The sequence below is a fragment of the Colossoma macropomum genome, unplaced genomic scaffold, assembly GCF_904425465.1.
Source record: "Colossoma macropomum unplaced genomic scaffold, Colossoma_macropomum, whole genome shotgun sequence".
Taxonomy (NCBI): domain Eukaryota; kingdom Metazoa; phylum Chordata; class Actinopteri; order Characiformes; family Serrasalmidae; genus Colossoma; species Colossoma macropomum.
The window spans coordinates 38,778,673-38,795,661 of NW_023494791.1; positions in this window are offsets into that span (position 1 = coordinate 38,778,673).

The window sequence follows — 16,989 nt, forward strand, 5'->3', positions numbered from 1 at the left end:
CTCTATTAGCAAGTTGCTAACAAAATATTTTTCACAGAAACTCAAGATTTTTTCACAACAAGCCGACTACTTTTTTCAATGACTAGTCAACCAAAAATTAATAGTCAAGCACCCACTAGCACTCAGGTGTCTAGGATGTTTTGCATAGTACTGTATTTGCTTTTTGATTCTCATCACTTAATTAAACACAAGCTGAGGGCACTTTATTATGCAAATATTGACATGCCTATGTTGTTGGTTTGAAAAACAGTTGAATAACAGGTGTGATTTCATTATTTCAATGAATCACTATCATTCTGGAACTCAAGAAGACTTGCATGATCCCAAGAGACGTCTATAATATATAATATATGATGCATATTGTCTTACTCTTAGTTTACTGTTATGACCCATTTCAGCATTCATTGTGCTTCTGACATGCCCACTATGCTGATCTTCAAAAGATGCTATTGAAAAATTTGTATATTGTTTTTGCTGTAACCTGGGTCAGCAGACCTCTGATGCAGACCTGCATTTGTGTTGAGCAGTACCTGGAAGTGATCCATCCTATGATAGTTTTACATTATAAAGGTAAGCAGTAACAGAGGAATGCCTTTAAAACAATCCTTTCAGCCTTGCTCATAACCCTGGTCACCTACCTCCCAGTGGTGTCACTTCCTATATTTACTGTGATAAAAATAGATGAGGACTTATTCTATTGTGAAATCCTTCCATTCATAACCTCATTAAATGTTTTGGGTGTGATAATCACTCCATTGTTGAAAATATACAACAATGGTCATCTGAAGTGCTTAAACCTTTAATGGTAAATTAAAGAGAATTCATGAGTGGATTGTGTGGTTTTCAAATACAGCACCTATTATGACTCTGCATAGTTTAGATCAGGCACAGTAGAATGTGTTAGTTGACCCTAGTCTATTCAGATATGTAATTATTTACATTTACATGTTGATAGGTTAATGAAGGTAGGGCTGTCGCCTCACAGCAAGAAGGGCCTGGGTTCGGTTCCCTGGCTGGGCGACTGGGGTCCTTTCCATGTGGAGTTTGCATGTTCTCCCTGTGTCTGCGTGGCTTTCCTCCCACAGTCCAAGAACATGCAGTCAGGCTAACTGGACATGCTAAATTGCCCCTAGGTGTGAATGTATGTGTCTGTCTGTCTGCCCAGCGATGGACTGGTGACCTTCCAGCCAATGACTGCTTGGTGTTTTGGGTACAGTTCGGTCATACTGGCCACCGGATATTCAACATGGCACCTCATGGCAAAGAACTCTCTGAGGATGTGAGAAATAGAATTGTTGCTCTCCACAAAGATTGGCTAGGCTATAAGAAGATTGCTAAAACCCTGAAACTGAGCTATAGCTCGGTGGCCAAGGTCATACAGCCGTTTTCCAGGACAGGTTCCACTCGGAACAGGCCTCGCCAGGGTCGACCAAAGAAGTTGAGTCCACGTGTTCAGCGTCATATCCACAGGTTGGCTTCAAAAAATATACGCATGAGTGCTGCCAGCATTGCTGCAGAGGTTGAAGAAGTGGGAGGTCAGCCTGACAGTGCTCAAACCATATGCCGCACAATGCATCAACTCGGTCTGCATGGCCGTCATCCCAGAAGGAAGCCTCTTCTGAAGCTGATGCACAAGAAAGCCCAGAAAAAGTTTGCTGAAGACAAGCAGTCCAAGTATATGGAACCATACTGGAACCATATCCTGTGGTCTGACGAGACCAAGATAAACTTGTTTGGCTCAGATGGTGTCCAGCATGTGTGGTGGCACCCTGGTGAGAAGTATCAAGACAACTGTCTCTTGCCTACAGTCAAGCATGGTGGTGGTAGCATCATGGTCTGGAGTTGCATGAGTGCTTCCCGCACTGGGGAGCTGCGGTTCATTGAGGGAAACATGAATTCCAACATGTACTGTGACATTCTGAAGCAGAGCATGATCCCCTCCCTTCAGAAACTGCACTGCATGGCAGTTTTCCAACTCGACCCCAAACACACCTCCAAGATGACAACTGCCTTGCTGAAGGTAAAAGTGATGGACTGGCCAAGTATGTCTCCAGACCTAAACCCAATTGAGCACCTGTGGGGCATCCTCAAGTGGAAGGAGGAGGAGCTCAATGTGTCTAACATCCACCAGCTCCGTGATGTCATCATGGAGGAGTGGAAGAGGATTCCAGTACGAACCTGTGCAGCTCTGGTGAATTCCATGCCCAAGAGGGTTAAGGCAGTGCTAGATAATAATGGTGGTCACACAAAATATTGACACATTTGAGCACAATTTGGACATGTTCACTGTGAGGTGTACTCACTTGTGTTGCCAGCTTTTTAGACATTAATGGCTGTGTGTTGAGTTATTTTCAGAGGACAGTAAATCTATATTGCTATACAAGCTGTACACTGACTACTTTAAGGTATGTCCAGGTTTCATTTCTATAGTGTTGTCCCATGAAAAGATATAATAAAATATTGGCAGAAATGTGAGGGGTGTACTCACGTTTGTGAGATACTGTATATGTTGCTGTCTTAATGTCTTTGGCTTATGCTTCTGAGATTTGTGAATTCATAGACAGTTTAGCTGGATGCAAAAGAAAATTAGCCACTACCAGAAGCTCATTGTTTTGATATTTCTGCATGCTTTTTTTCTAGTGTGCAGTTCACATCAGACAGACTGTGTACTTTTGTGGGCACAGTAATGAGGCTGAAACTTACTGAAATACAATAATAACACGTCTGAAATGCACAGTTCCAGACCAGACCAGGCTCTATTAGCAAGTTGCTAACAAAATATTTTTCACAGACACTCAAGTTGTTTTCATAAGTGAACTACTAAAAAGTAATAGTCAAGCACCCCCTAGTTTTGCTGTGTGTCTGTGCTGCGTGCCCTGAAACACCCAGGACCAGGAGACACACAGATCACAACACAGAGAGGTAGAGATGTAGGCAACCAACAAAAGAGAAATGCCTTTAAAACAATCCTTTCAGCATTGCTCATAATCCTGATCACCTACCTCCCAGTGGTGTCACTTACTGTATTTACTGTGATGAAAATAGATGAGGTATTTTTCTATTGTGAAATCCTTCCATCCATATCCTCATTCAATTTTTTGGGTGTGATAATCACTCCATTGCTGAACAACAATGGTCATCTGAAGTGCTTAAATCTTCAAAGGTAAATTAAAGAGAATTCATGAGTGGATTGTGTGGTTTTCATATACAGCACCTATTATGACTCTGTATAGTTTAGGTCAGGCACAGTAGAATGAGTTAGTGGACCCTGAGTAGACCCTAGGCTATTCAGATATGTCATTATTTGACATATACATGTTGATATGAATGTAACCATTTTTTATCAAAAATGTATTTACATATATACATGTGTGTGTGTGTGTGTGTGTGTTTGTGTGTGTGTGTGTGCATACAGTATATGGTTCATTATATAGCTTATTACCGTGTCAAAATACATATGTTTAGCATGTTGCGGCCACATTTTATTTCTGTTCTCTTGGATCCATTATGAGTGCTTTTATTATTATCATTGTCAGACATTTATTATCACCTGTTTGTAAAAGTGGAACTCCAATGAAATTGAAAGATAAGGCTGAGTGTTTTTCATTGTTGGTTTATTTATTATTATTCATTATTAGTTTATCTGTCCATGGTGAAGACCTATATTTCGCTTTCAGACTTTTGCTGAAAAGTTATCTGACTTTTTAAGGAGACTGGAGCAAACTCTGGCCAAAGTAGTACAGAAAGGAGGCCTTTCAGCTAAAGATACAGACCAAGTGCACATTGAACAGCTTTTGAGGGGAGCAGTGACTTCTGATGTTATGTTGGTACAGTTGAGACTGCATGAGAGAAAAAGTAACCCACCCAGCTTTTTAGACTTACTCAGTGAGATACGCATTGAAGAGGAATATCAAGCTTCTCGGCAGAAAGTAAATGCTACTGTAAGGCAGGTGCAGGCTGCAGGAAAAACAGAGGCAAAAGATTCGGAGGTCCAACGTCTGAGGACTGAGCTGAAGGAGTTGAAGACCCAGTTTACAGAACTAGCAAAAAGTGCCACCTCCTATTCAACTGAGGAGGCAGAGCCAAGCCAAACTGTACCCAGTGTATCCGTGAGTCCTAGTCCTACCCCTGAAGTCACAGCATTGAGAAAATAAGTCAAGAGATTACAACACAAGGTGGAAGGGATAGGGAATAAGGGTGCTGAAATTTCAGCATCCTCACTGAAATTTGCCTCAGCCAAACATGTCATGTCAAACACTAAGACTCATATAGTAAAAGATGCTGATGATTACTTCTGTTACAGATGTGGAGAAAATGGGCACATTGCCACTAAGTGTCAAGCTCCTGAAAATACACAGAAGGTGACGCAAAAATTGATTCGCTCACTTCGAAAAGCTCAAGAAACAAAGATAAAGGACAGTAAGTCGGCTGGCTTTTCATGTTCCATTAAGAAAAGTGCTGTGGCAGTGAGGCAGCAGGGTGACTTCCCAAAAGGCTTGATTGGTCCTTCCTCAGTGGTAAAAGTGAAAGTAAATGGTAAACCCTGCAGTGCATCAATGGACAGTGGGTCCCAAGTGACCATAATTTTTTCAGGATTGGTATCGTTTGCATTTGTCAAATGTGCCTATTCAGCCTGTGTCTGGTTTATCAGTATGGGGGCTAAGTGAATCCAGCTACCCATACTTGGGGTACATCGTGGTAGATGTTCAGTTCCCCAAAGAGCTCATGAAAATCCAGGAAACTGTAACAGTTTTGGCCTTAGTCTGCCCAGGCCCAAAAAGTCCTGACCAAACACCCATTATAATAGGAACCAATGCTCATTTTTTCAAGAGATTAGCAGAATTAAGCAGGGTCAAGTGTGGCACTGACATCTCCAGTGGGGTAGAAGAACAGCTACATTGCACAGAAGTAAAAGCGCTTGAGGAAGCTGCTGGACGGGTGAAGTGGATGGGCCCTGGATCTCTGCTCATTCCACCTACTTGTAGTCGCTGTGTATCAGGTGAGGTAACATTCAATCGGTCTCTGCGTAATGATGTACTAGTTTTGGAACCTCCCACTGAGCCATTACCATATGGGGTTTTGATACAACCTGTCGTCATACCTGCCTCTACTGTGGATATTTCCAGGTTTTCAGTAGTCATGCAGAATGAGTCTATAAAGGAAGTGGATATCCCTGTGGGAACTGAAGTGGGACAGCTTTGTGGTACTGACTCAGTGATGGTTCCACCCAATCCAGATGTCCCAAGAAACATGGACCCAAAGCTTATTCAATTTGGAGACTCCCCTGTTCCTGAGGAATGGAAGGAATGGCTCAGGGAAAAGTTGTCCAAAAGAGCACAAGTTTTCTCCTTGAATGGCTGGGATGTGGGTTTAGCCCAAGGAGTGAAGCATCACATTAGGCTGAAAGACTTAAGACCATTTCGCGAGAGGTCCAGGCGGTTGGCACCAGCTGACATTGAAGATGTGAGGCGTCATCTTCAGGAGTTACTAGCCGCTGGAATAATGAAAGAATCACGCAGTCCATACGCATCGCCAATTGTGATTGCTTGAAAGAAAAATGGCAGTGTGAGAATGTGCATTGATTATCGCACTCTGAATAACAGAACAATACCCGATCAGTATACCACTCCAAGAATTGATGATGCCGTAGACTGCCTAGTGGGAAGCAAGTGGTTCTCTGTTCTTGACGTTTGCAGCGGCTACTATCGAATTGCCATGGCTGAGGAAGATAAAGAAAAAACAGCCTTCATATGTCCGCTGGGGTTTTATCAGTTTTGAACAGATGCCACAAGGGATCATAGGAGCCCCAGCTACATTTCAACACCTAATGGAAAAGGCTGTGGGTGACATGAACCTGCTCGAGGTGCTTGTGTACCTGGGTGATCTGAGGAGGAGCACGAGGAACAACTCTTGAAAGTTCTGGACAGGTTAGAAGAGGTGGGACTTAAAATATCGCTGGACAAGTGCCAGTTTTGCCAGTCTAAAGTGAAATAGGTTGGCCATATTGTTTCAGCCAGTGGTATAGCTACCGATCCAGTGAAAGTGGAGGCAGTCACAAACTGGCCACAACCCACCAATCTTTCCTCGGTTTTTGTGGCTATTATAGATGCTTTATAGCAGATTTTTTGTCAATCGTCAAACCTCTCGCAGACTTGACCAAAGGATATGCTCCATGCCAGAAAACAATAAAGGCCCCTCAAGAAAAAACTCAGTCATACTACAAGGAATCTGACCCTTTCAGAGAGAGGTGGACTGATGAGTGCACAAAAGCTTTCCAACAGATTATCCACTGTCTCACACATGCTCCACTTTTAGCTTTTGCTGACCCCCAAAAGCCTTATGTCCTGCATGTGGATGCGAGTCTCAGAGAGCTCGGGGCAGTACTCTATCAAGAGCATCCTGAAGGTCTGAAACCCGTCACATTCGCCAGCCGTGGCCTAAGTATATCAGAACGAAACTATCACATTCACCATTTAGAATTCTTGGCTCTTAAGTGGGCTGTGGTCAGTAAGTTTCACGACTACTTGCACGGGGCAAAGTTTGTTGTTAGGACTGACAACAATCCCCTTACATATGTATTGACCACGGCAAAGCTAAATGTGATGGGACACAGATGGCTGGCTAAACTAGCACGATATGACTTTGACATTCAGTATCATCTGGGAAAGACGAACGTGGATGCCGATTTATTATCTCGGAACAAGGAGGGTGTCGCAGCTGAAGAATGGAAGGTAATACCCCGTTCAGAAGTGAGAGCACTTTCACAAGGAGTGTGCATGGGAAAGACGTCTCGAACACTGGTGCAATTTGCTGATCGGTTAGGAGTCAGGGCAGAAGGAATCCCAGATGCCTATGTCTTCCCTACACACCTTGACGTAGGTCAGATGGAAAAATCCCTGAGGACAGGTCACTGGCCAACTGAGTTGAGTGAGAAAGATCCTGCTATGTCATTGATGAGACGAGAGAGTGGAAAACTGGCAGTTAAGGACGGACTTCTCTACCGAGTCATCGAGAGGGAGTCAGAGACAGACTCAGCTCAGTTAGTGCTGCCTGAAGTGTACAGACGTACTGTAATGAAATCGTTGCATGATGATTTAGGACATTTGGGGATGGAAAGAGCAGTGGAACAGCTAAGGAAGTGGTTTTATTGGCCAAAAATGGCTCATGATATGGAGCAGTACATTAAAAGCTGTGGAGAGTGTATTGCCCAGTCTACGAGTTGCCCCTTTAAATCAGATTGTCAGTAGCGGGCCTATGGAGCTGGTGTGTCTGGACTTTCTGTCTCTAGAGCCAGATAGTTCAGGGATTTCCAATATTTTGGTGGTCACTGATCATTTTAGCAGATACGCCCAGGCATATCCCACCAGAGATCAGAAGGCACTTATGGTTGCCAAGGTTTTGATTGAGAAATATTTTGTCAACTGTGGCTTACCTGCACATCTTCACTCCGATCAGGGACGGGACTTTGAAAGTCAGGTCATACGGGAACTGCTGCAGATGATGGAAATAAGGAAGTCTAGGACGACTCCTTATCATCCTCAAGGAGACCCACAGCCAGAACGGTTTAACCAAACTTTGTTATCTATGCTTGGAACGCTCCCAGAAGAAACAAAATTGGAGCCGATATGTATGCCAACTCGTGCATGCATATAATTGCACCAAAAGTGATGTCACAGGCTACAGCCCCTACTTTTTGATGTTTGGAAGGGAAGCTCGGTTACTTGTTGATGTGTGTTTTGGAACTTCCCCTGATGGTGAGAGTGAGGTGACATACACGCAGTATGTTAACCGGCTGAGACGTGATCTGCAAAAGGCTTATCAGTTAGCTTCGCAGGCAGCTGACCACAGACACAAGCGAAACAAAGCGGCTTACGACAAGCTTGTACATCATCAAGTCTTGAAAGAAGGTGACAGGGTACTAGATAAAAATCTTGGATTGCCTGGGAAAAACACAAGCTGCAAAGTCGGTGGAATCCACTGCCCTACGTAGTAATGGAGAGAATCTCTGATTTACCTGTATACAGAGTGAAGCCACAAAGTGGTCTGGGTGGTGTGAGGACTCTTCATAGGGACCACCTCTTGGCAATTGGAGAATGTTTGCATACACCATCTTCCACTTGTACAGTGCCTGTGCCTCAAAGACCCCAGACTCGCTGTAAGCAAGCAAGACCAGTCATGCAGTTGCATATGGAAGACGCTGCAGAGAAGGGCCAGCGTGAAGTATATTTAAAAGGAATAGTTTTATAGAAGAAGGAAAAAACACTCTTAACTTCTAGTATAAGTTGAGGTCTGAAGGTCTATGCATCCTGTGTTTGCAGAGTTTGGAATGTTTAAATTAAGGGGGCCCCTGGTCCAAAGGCCCAAATGGAGTAGGCCTCTTACTTTTTCCCTTTTTCTCTCAGTTCCAAATAGATGAGATCATTTTAATAAGGACCATATGTTCTGTCTCCTGTTTCAACAACAAGAACCATATATAAGCAATTGGAATATTCTGTTCTAGGGGGGACACTTTAGAATTGGCACGGATCCTCTCTCAGGTACTTTATAGTGCTTGATATGATACTGTTTTACTTTGTAATAAACATCTTATTCTGGGAAGACAGTGTCAGCGGAGTTTTCCTTCATCATCTTCACATCATCGCCACTTGATAAACAACAAGCGCTATGCAGAATCCCAAACAGATGAATCAGATGAGGATACGCACATACAGTATACTCTGTTGAGAGATGAGGCAAGTGAGAGAACTCTCCAAGTTGACAAACCTACAGAAACAGAGTCCAGTTGGATTGAGAGTCCTGAGAGTGGAGAGATCCATCAAGAGGAGACAGAGGAGAATGACTCTATTGAAAGTGAAATTGTGGTGGAGATGCAAGATGATGGGGAGGAACCTGTCGAATTGCCACAAGAGTATGGTGCTCATGAAGATGTGGGACAAGATAAAACGCTGCTTGCTAAAGAGACACTGTATAGTACCACTGATCCCAGTGTCAGGCCCATGCAAAAAGGACAGTGAAACCAGTGATACGGCTCACTTAAGAACAGCCTGGGAAATCCAGTGATCAGCCCATGACTATTGTACATCGTGGAATAGTGATTAGGTTGGGATAGGTAACTTTTGTTTTGTTTATTGCTCTTCGGAGTGAAGAGGCCAGTTGCCTTATTTTTTCTCGGCCACTACGCACCCGAGCCACGTTTCAGGCCTGCAATGAGGGGGGTAGAGAACTGGTTCAGTTAATTAGTACAGACTCTACCGAGAGTGAGCTGTGCGTGAGAGAGTGTGTGTGGGCACTTTTATTTTGTTTTATTTGTTCAGGCTTTGCCAATACAAATATTCTAAACTAAAATCTACAGTGTTGGATGTTTTCTATCTTTTGCATACTCAGAAGTTATTTGTTAGCATTATAATTATGTTTCATGTTCATATTAAGTGTATATTGCAAACTTAAAGTTCTGTCAGATACATTTATCAGTCACCTACGCCTAACCAAATCTAGAATTTACTGAGTAACCCAGGGCCCCCAGCTATATTTAATCATTTAAATAACCACCTATCTACTGGGTACCTAGCTGGGGCGCTAGAAAAAATGTATGTATGATCCATTATGAGTGCTAAAGGCATGTTTTCCTTAAGGCCAAGAAATTATTTTGTTATTGACATTGACTGACATTATTATCACCTGTTTGGAAAAGTGGAAGTCCAATGAAGTTGAAAGATAAGGCTGAGTGCTATTATTCATTATTATAACCCCAATCCCAAAAAATATGGGACGCTGTGCAAAATGTAAATGAAAACAAAATGCAGTAATGTGTAAATTATTTAAACTCTATATTTAACTGAAAATAGTACAAAAGACAACAAATCAAATGCAAAAACTGAAAAAAAAATGTTTTTTGAAAAATATATGCCCATTTTGAATTTGATGGCAGCAACATATTCTAAAAAAGTTGTAACAGGGTCATGTTTACCACTGTGCTGCATCACCTCTTCTTTTAATAATACTCTGTAATCATTTGGGGACTGAGGAGACCAACTGCTGCAGTTTTGGAAGTGAAATATTTTCCCATTCTTACTTGATATAGGATTTCAGCTGCTCAGCAGTTCAGGGTCTCTTTTATAATATTTCTTGTTTCATAAAGTGCCGTATGTTTTCAGTAGGTGACAGGTCTGATCTGCAGTCAAGCCAGTTTAGCACCCGGGCTCTTTTACTGTAGAACCATGCTGTTGTAATATGTGCAGAATGTAGTTTGTCTTGCTGAAATGCCATCTGAATGGCAGCATATGTTGCCAAAACCTATATATATCATTCTGAATTAATGATGCCTTCACAGATGTGCCAGTCACCCATGCCAGGGGCACTAATGCACTCCCATACCATCAGGGATGGTGGCTTTTGAACTGTTTACTGCTAACAAGGCTGATGGTCTTTAGCACGGAGGATGCAGTGTCCATGATCTCCAAAAAGAATTTCAAATTTTGATTCGGCAGACCACAGAACGCTTTTCCACTTCGCCTCAGTCCATATATACGGTTTCTTCTCTGCATGGTAGAGTTTTAACTTGCATTTGTGGATTCAGTGATGAACTATGTTCACACACAATGGTTTTCAGAAGTGTTCCTGAGCCCATGCAGTAATTTCCACTGCAAAATCATGTCTGTTTTTAATGCAGTGCCACTTGAGGGCCCAAAGATCTTGGCTAGCCATTACTGGTTTTCAGCCTTGTCGAGATTTCTTTGGATTCTCTGAATCTTTTAATCATATCATGTACTGTAGATTATGAAATCCCCAAGTTCTTTGCTATTTTATGTTCAGAAACGTTATTCTTGAATTGTTGCACTGTTTGCTCGTGCACTCTTTCACAGAGCAGTGAAACCCTCCCCATCGTTATTTCTGAAAGATTCAGCCTCTCTGAGATGTTCTTTTTCTATCCAGTGATGTTACTGACCTGTTGCCAATTAACCTTAATATGTTTTTTTTTTTTTAGCATTGCTCGACTTTACCATTTTTTTGTCGCCCCGTTCCAACTTTTTAGGAATATGTTGCTGCCATCCAATTCAAAATGTGCAAACATTTTTCAAAACAATATAATTTCTCAGTTTTAGCATTTCATATGTTGGCTTTGTACTATGTTCAAATAAACATTTGGTTTAAATGATTTGCACATCATTGCATTTTGTTTTCATGTACATTTTGTATGTATAGTGTTCTGTACATAAGCACCAACACTGTATTGAATATCCAACTAACAAATCAAACTAAAATTTGTCAAGTTTATTCAAATCACAGAAGCCAGTTGCAAATGTAAATTAAAAAGCAAGCCTGATTGCTTACTGTTGGTTCCATTACCTGTAACTATTTATCACAATGTAGTACCTGCTAATTTATGATACAATAAATATATTTAATCAGCAAACAGGTGTTTTGTATAAAATATCATGAGCGACCCTCTAATTTTTAATAACCATTTCATAGTTTATGAAATTCAAAAGCCTTTGGTGTCATGTCACCTCTGTAATTCTTTCCCATGCATATGAGTGAGTAATATTAATTACTATATATAAATACTAAATATGTAATTTATATCGTGTTTGATATTATTTCTATGGATGCTGACAAAATGTAAAAGGTGTATTTTTTAAAAAGAAATATTTCAGTGTACGAATAGATTAATCTTGTATCAGTGGAAGATCATAACATACTTTACATTTTCACGTCTACCAACAGAAACACCTATTAGCCTTTCTATTTTAACCCTATTTGTATGGGCACATTACAAGTATAATTAAGAACTAAGGCAGAGGATCTTAGTGTTGCTAGGTGCTATGTGCACCTTGAGTGTATACTTGTGATTCTGCTTGTTCCTAAATAAATTAAAGTTCTTCATGTAGATACATATTTATTAATCAAAGTTCTCCAGGCATACTTGTCTTTTCTAAAGAACTAGTTCTTCTTATAATATGTCCAAAATAAGATCAACGATCTATTTGTTTATTTAATTTCCCATTCAAGGTGCTCTAAAGACTCACAGATCCTGATCTTTCTCTGTATTACATTTGAAGATCTTTACTTGCTCCTTCATTCTTGTCCTGCCAGGTACCAAGCTGTGATGTATTTCTTGACTACTGGAACTTTTATTTTGTAATAATTGATCCAAGGAGGCAAAAGTTGTCCACTACTTTTACATCTTCACTGTAAGTGCACAAGTTAGCAGTTTTTTACATTGTATTAATCATTGTTTTCTTCATATTGAAAGTCCCATCGTTTCATTCTGTTCTTTAATCTTCCTTTTAAGAGCCTTTAGGTCTTCCTGATTCTCCACTACTGTTGTGTCATTGAGAGTCGTGTCATCTGAGTTTAGAAGGTTATTGATGTTTCTTCCACCAAGCTGGTGAAAATAGAACAAGCTTTTTGGGCATCAAATGAAGCACTAAGGGGGGAACTTCAAAGTCTCTGTGATGTGAGCTTGTGTTTGATGGGATCAAGTGAAATTGCACAAACCACAACAATCTGAAAAACGCCAACTACCACTGAGAGAATTCCTCACCAAAAAGGACATTACAGTATTGGAATGGTCCGATTAAAATAAATTCAATTTGGTTTAACATTTTGTTTCCTAAAACTATGAACCTAATACACGTTGAAGTATGATGAGTATCCAAATACTTTCTGAGGCCAATGTAATGAGAAAGTTTATAGTGGCAAGTCTTACATTGTTTTAATGTAGCATATTTATAACAACCTGTGGGCTTACAGTTAGAAAGTTCTGTCTGTGTTCAGAGCAGTTCTGAGACACTGAGGATCAAAGACTTCACTTTCAAAATGACAAAACATAAACATGGGTCACACTGGACTGTAGCTTCACTATTTTCTTTCCTGCAGTGGTGAGTGTGGGTGGTCCTGATGTGAGGTGGTTTTGGAAGCCATGTATAGTTCAGTGAACATCTATTGCTCGTTAACTAGTTTATATTTGAAACTCTTTATTCACAAAAACATTAAGCCAACTGAGGAGCAGTTCTTCCATTTAGTTTATTTTTTATGAGATACCACATCTTTCTGTCTCATTTTCTTTCGGCTCACATTTCTGAGATTTGTGAATTCATAGACAGTTAAGATAGATGAATCAAAATTATCCACTATGGAAACAACTTTTACACAACTATTATACAACTTTTACACGACTTTTACACTAATTTTAAACACTACTTTTTGGTTGACTAGTCAACTATTAAAAATGAATAGCCATGCAAGCCCTAGTGCTGGGGTGTTATACAGTTGTGTGTTTCCTATTTGATCCCCATCACTTAATGGAACACAAGCTGGAGGCACTTTATTATGCAAATATTGACATGGACATATTGTTGGTTTGAACAACATTTAAACAGCAAGTGTGTCTTCATTATTTCAGTGAATCACTGTCATTCTGGAACTCTAGAAAACTTGCAGGATCCCAAGACACGTCTGAACCAGGTAAAAAGCCAATAATAAACAATGTTCTGTAAATACATCCATATAGACAGTATAGCATTCATCAGGTTTGTTGTATTGTACTCCATTCATGATCAGTGGATTGTATGTTGTTATTTGGGATGAGACTTACACCTCATGCTATGTATCCTTTAACTAATGTTAATGTAATGCATACCTTTCTGTTTATTTATCATTTTGACCCATTTCAGGGTCATTTTTCTATTTGCACAGTAGCATCTTAACTTTGTCTCGAAATGTTCTAAGGCAACACTAATCGTCTGATTTTCTTTTCCCTATTACAGCATCACTAAACATTGTTAAACATCTGTAATGGAGACTAATTCCACTATTAATTCCACTTTCGACTTTAATGACTGTTTTGAACAAACTCATGTTGGAATGGTTGTGTCCAATGTTGTAATGCTGCTCTGCTTCTTCTTGGGAACACCGAGTCATTCATGGCTACTCTGGCTCTTTGTCCATGATGGCTGGAAAATCAAACCAACCCAGGTGTTTTTGTGAATCATACTGTACTGGAGCTGATCAGCTGCATTCATTGTGCTTTTGACATGCTCAGTCTGCTGATCTTCAAAAGAGAAACACTTTTGAGAAAAATGTATATTGTTTTTGGTGTAAGCTGGCTCGGCAGACCTTTGATGCAGACTTGCATTTGTGTTGAGCAGTACCTGGCAGTGATCCATCCAATAATATTCTTGAAGTATAAAGATATACAGTACAGAGTTGTATCAGCTGCAGTAGTTTGGCTGGTGGCGGCTGCATATGCTGTATTTTGGGTCTTTGCAGATACGTTCCCTGTCGTCATTTTTTACATTGTCTTCTTCACAGCTGTTACTGTGATCTCGTTTTGCTGTGTGTCTGTGCTGCGTGCCCTGAAACACCCAGGACCAGGAGACAGATCACAACACAGAGAGGTAGAGATGTAGGCAACCTTCAAAAGAGAAATGCCTTTAAAACAATCCTTTCAGCATTGCTCATAATCCTGATCACCTACCTCCCAGTGATGTCACTTACTGTATTTACTGTCATGAAAATAGATGAGGAATTATTCTATTGTGATATCCTTCCGTTCATAACCTCATTAAATTTTTTTGGTGTGATAATCACTCCATTGCTGAAAATATACAACAATGGTCATCTGAAGTGCCTAAACCGTCAGAGGTAAATTAAAGAGAATTCATGAGTGGATTGTGTGGTTTTCACACAGAGCACCCAATATGACTCTGTATAGTTTAGACCAGGCACAGTAGAATGTGTTAGTGGACACTGAGTAGACCCTATGCTATTTTTGATAAATATATATATATATATATATATATATATATATATATATATATATATATGTGTGTGTGTGTGTGTGTCTGTGTCTGTGTGTGTGTGTGTACAGTATATGGTTAATGATATGATAAGCAAACAGTTGTTTTGTATAAAATGTTATGAGTGGCCCTCTAATTTTTAATAGCCAATTCATGGTTTATGAAACTCAAAAGCCTTTTGTGTCATCTCTGTAATTTTTGATGTTTCTCATACACAAAAGTGACTAATATTTGTTTTTCTAAAGATACAGAGAGAAAAGGAACATATGTAATTTAGATCATGTTTCAAATTATTTCTAGGGATGCTGATAAAATATTAAAAGTGTATTTTACTTCTTGCATCTTGAATTCTCGATCATCTTTCACCACTAATCCTTCTTTTATTATATTTTCAGCATACAAGTTGAACAATTATGATGATAGTATGCAAGTTCAGGTATAAGTCCAAAAATAAATGAATGTGATTTACTCTCTCTTTCTTTTCTCTCAGCAACAAAAATATTGGCCACATTACTGGCAAAAATAATACAAGCTTTTTGGGCATGACGTAAAGCACTAAGGGTGATACTTCACAGTCTCAGTGAGCTTGTGTTTGATGGGACCAAATGAAAATGCTAAAACGGTAACAATGAACTGACTACAATTGAAAGAATACTTGGACAAAAAGAAAATCACAGTCTTGAAGTGGTCTGTTTGAAATAAATGCTACTTGGTTTGACAAATTGCTTCCTAAAACCTTGACCTTAATACTTTGTTAAATCTAGTGCGTGTCCAAATACTTTTTGAGGCCACTGTAATGAAAAAAGTGCAATAGCACAAAGTACAGAGGCAAGTATTACATTTTTGTTTATACATATTTCCAACATATTGTTGGCTTGTAATTCTAAAGTTGTATCTGCGTTCAGGGCAGTTCTGAAACACTGAGGATCAAATATTTTACTTTCAAAATGGCAAAACTGGGGTCACCATGGACTGTGGCCTTAAAAAGAGATTAGTATGGGTGGTCCTGATTTGAGGTGGTCTTGGAAGCCATGTATAGTTAACTAGTTATTTAGTCAACTAGTTAATTTTGTTGCAACTTTTTTTCACAAAAACATTATATCAACTGAGGAGCAGCTCATTTTATTGTATGCGACACCACATCTTGCTGTTCCATTTTCTTTTGGCTCACACTTCAGAGATTCAGAGATGCATGAGTTTTTTTCATAACTAGCCGACTACTTTTTTGAATGACTAGTCAACCAAAAATTAATAGTTGAGCAAACAAAGCGCTCAGGTGCCTAGGACTTTTTGCACAGTTCTGTATTTGCTATTTGATTCTCTTCACTTAATTTATCACAAGCTGAGGGTACTTTATTATGCAAATATTGACATGTCTAAGGTGTTGGTTTGAATGAAATTTAAATAGATGCTGTGATTATTTCAATGAATCACTAGATCAAGCCCACCCAAGTGTTTTTTGTGAATCATACTGTACTGGAGCTGATCTGCTGCATTCAATGTGCTTCTGACATGCTCACTATGCTGATCTTCAAAAGAGAAACGCTGTTGAGAAATTTGTCTATTATTTTTGACGTAAGCTGGGTCGACAGACCTCTGACGCAGACCTGCATTTGTGTTGAGCAGTACCTGGCATCCAATCATATTTTTAAATTATAAAGATAAGCAGTGTAGGATGGCATCGGCTGCACTAGTTTGGCTGGTGGGGACTGTATATGCTGTACTTTGGGTGTTTGCACATTTTTATTCTGGCCCCATTTTATACGTTGTCATCATCACAGCAGTGACTGTGATCTCGTTTTGCTGTGTGTCTGTCCTGCGTGCCCTGAAACACCCAGAACCAGGAGACACACAGATCACAACACAGAGAGGTAGAGATGTAGGCAACCAACAAAAGAGAATGCCTTTAAAACAATCCTTTCAGCATTGCTCATAATCCTGATCACCTACCTCCCAGTGGCGTCACTTCCTATATTTACTGTGATAAAAATAGATGAGGATTTATTCTATTGTGATATCCTTCCATTCATAACCTCATTCAATTTTTTGGGTGTGATAATCACTCCATTGCTGAAAATATACAACAATAGTCATCTTAAACCTTTATTGATAATTTAAAGACAATTCATGAGCGGACTTGTGGTTTTCAAATACAGCACCTATTATGACTCTGCATAGTTTAGATCAG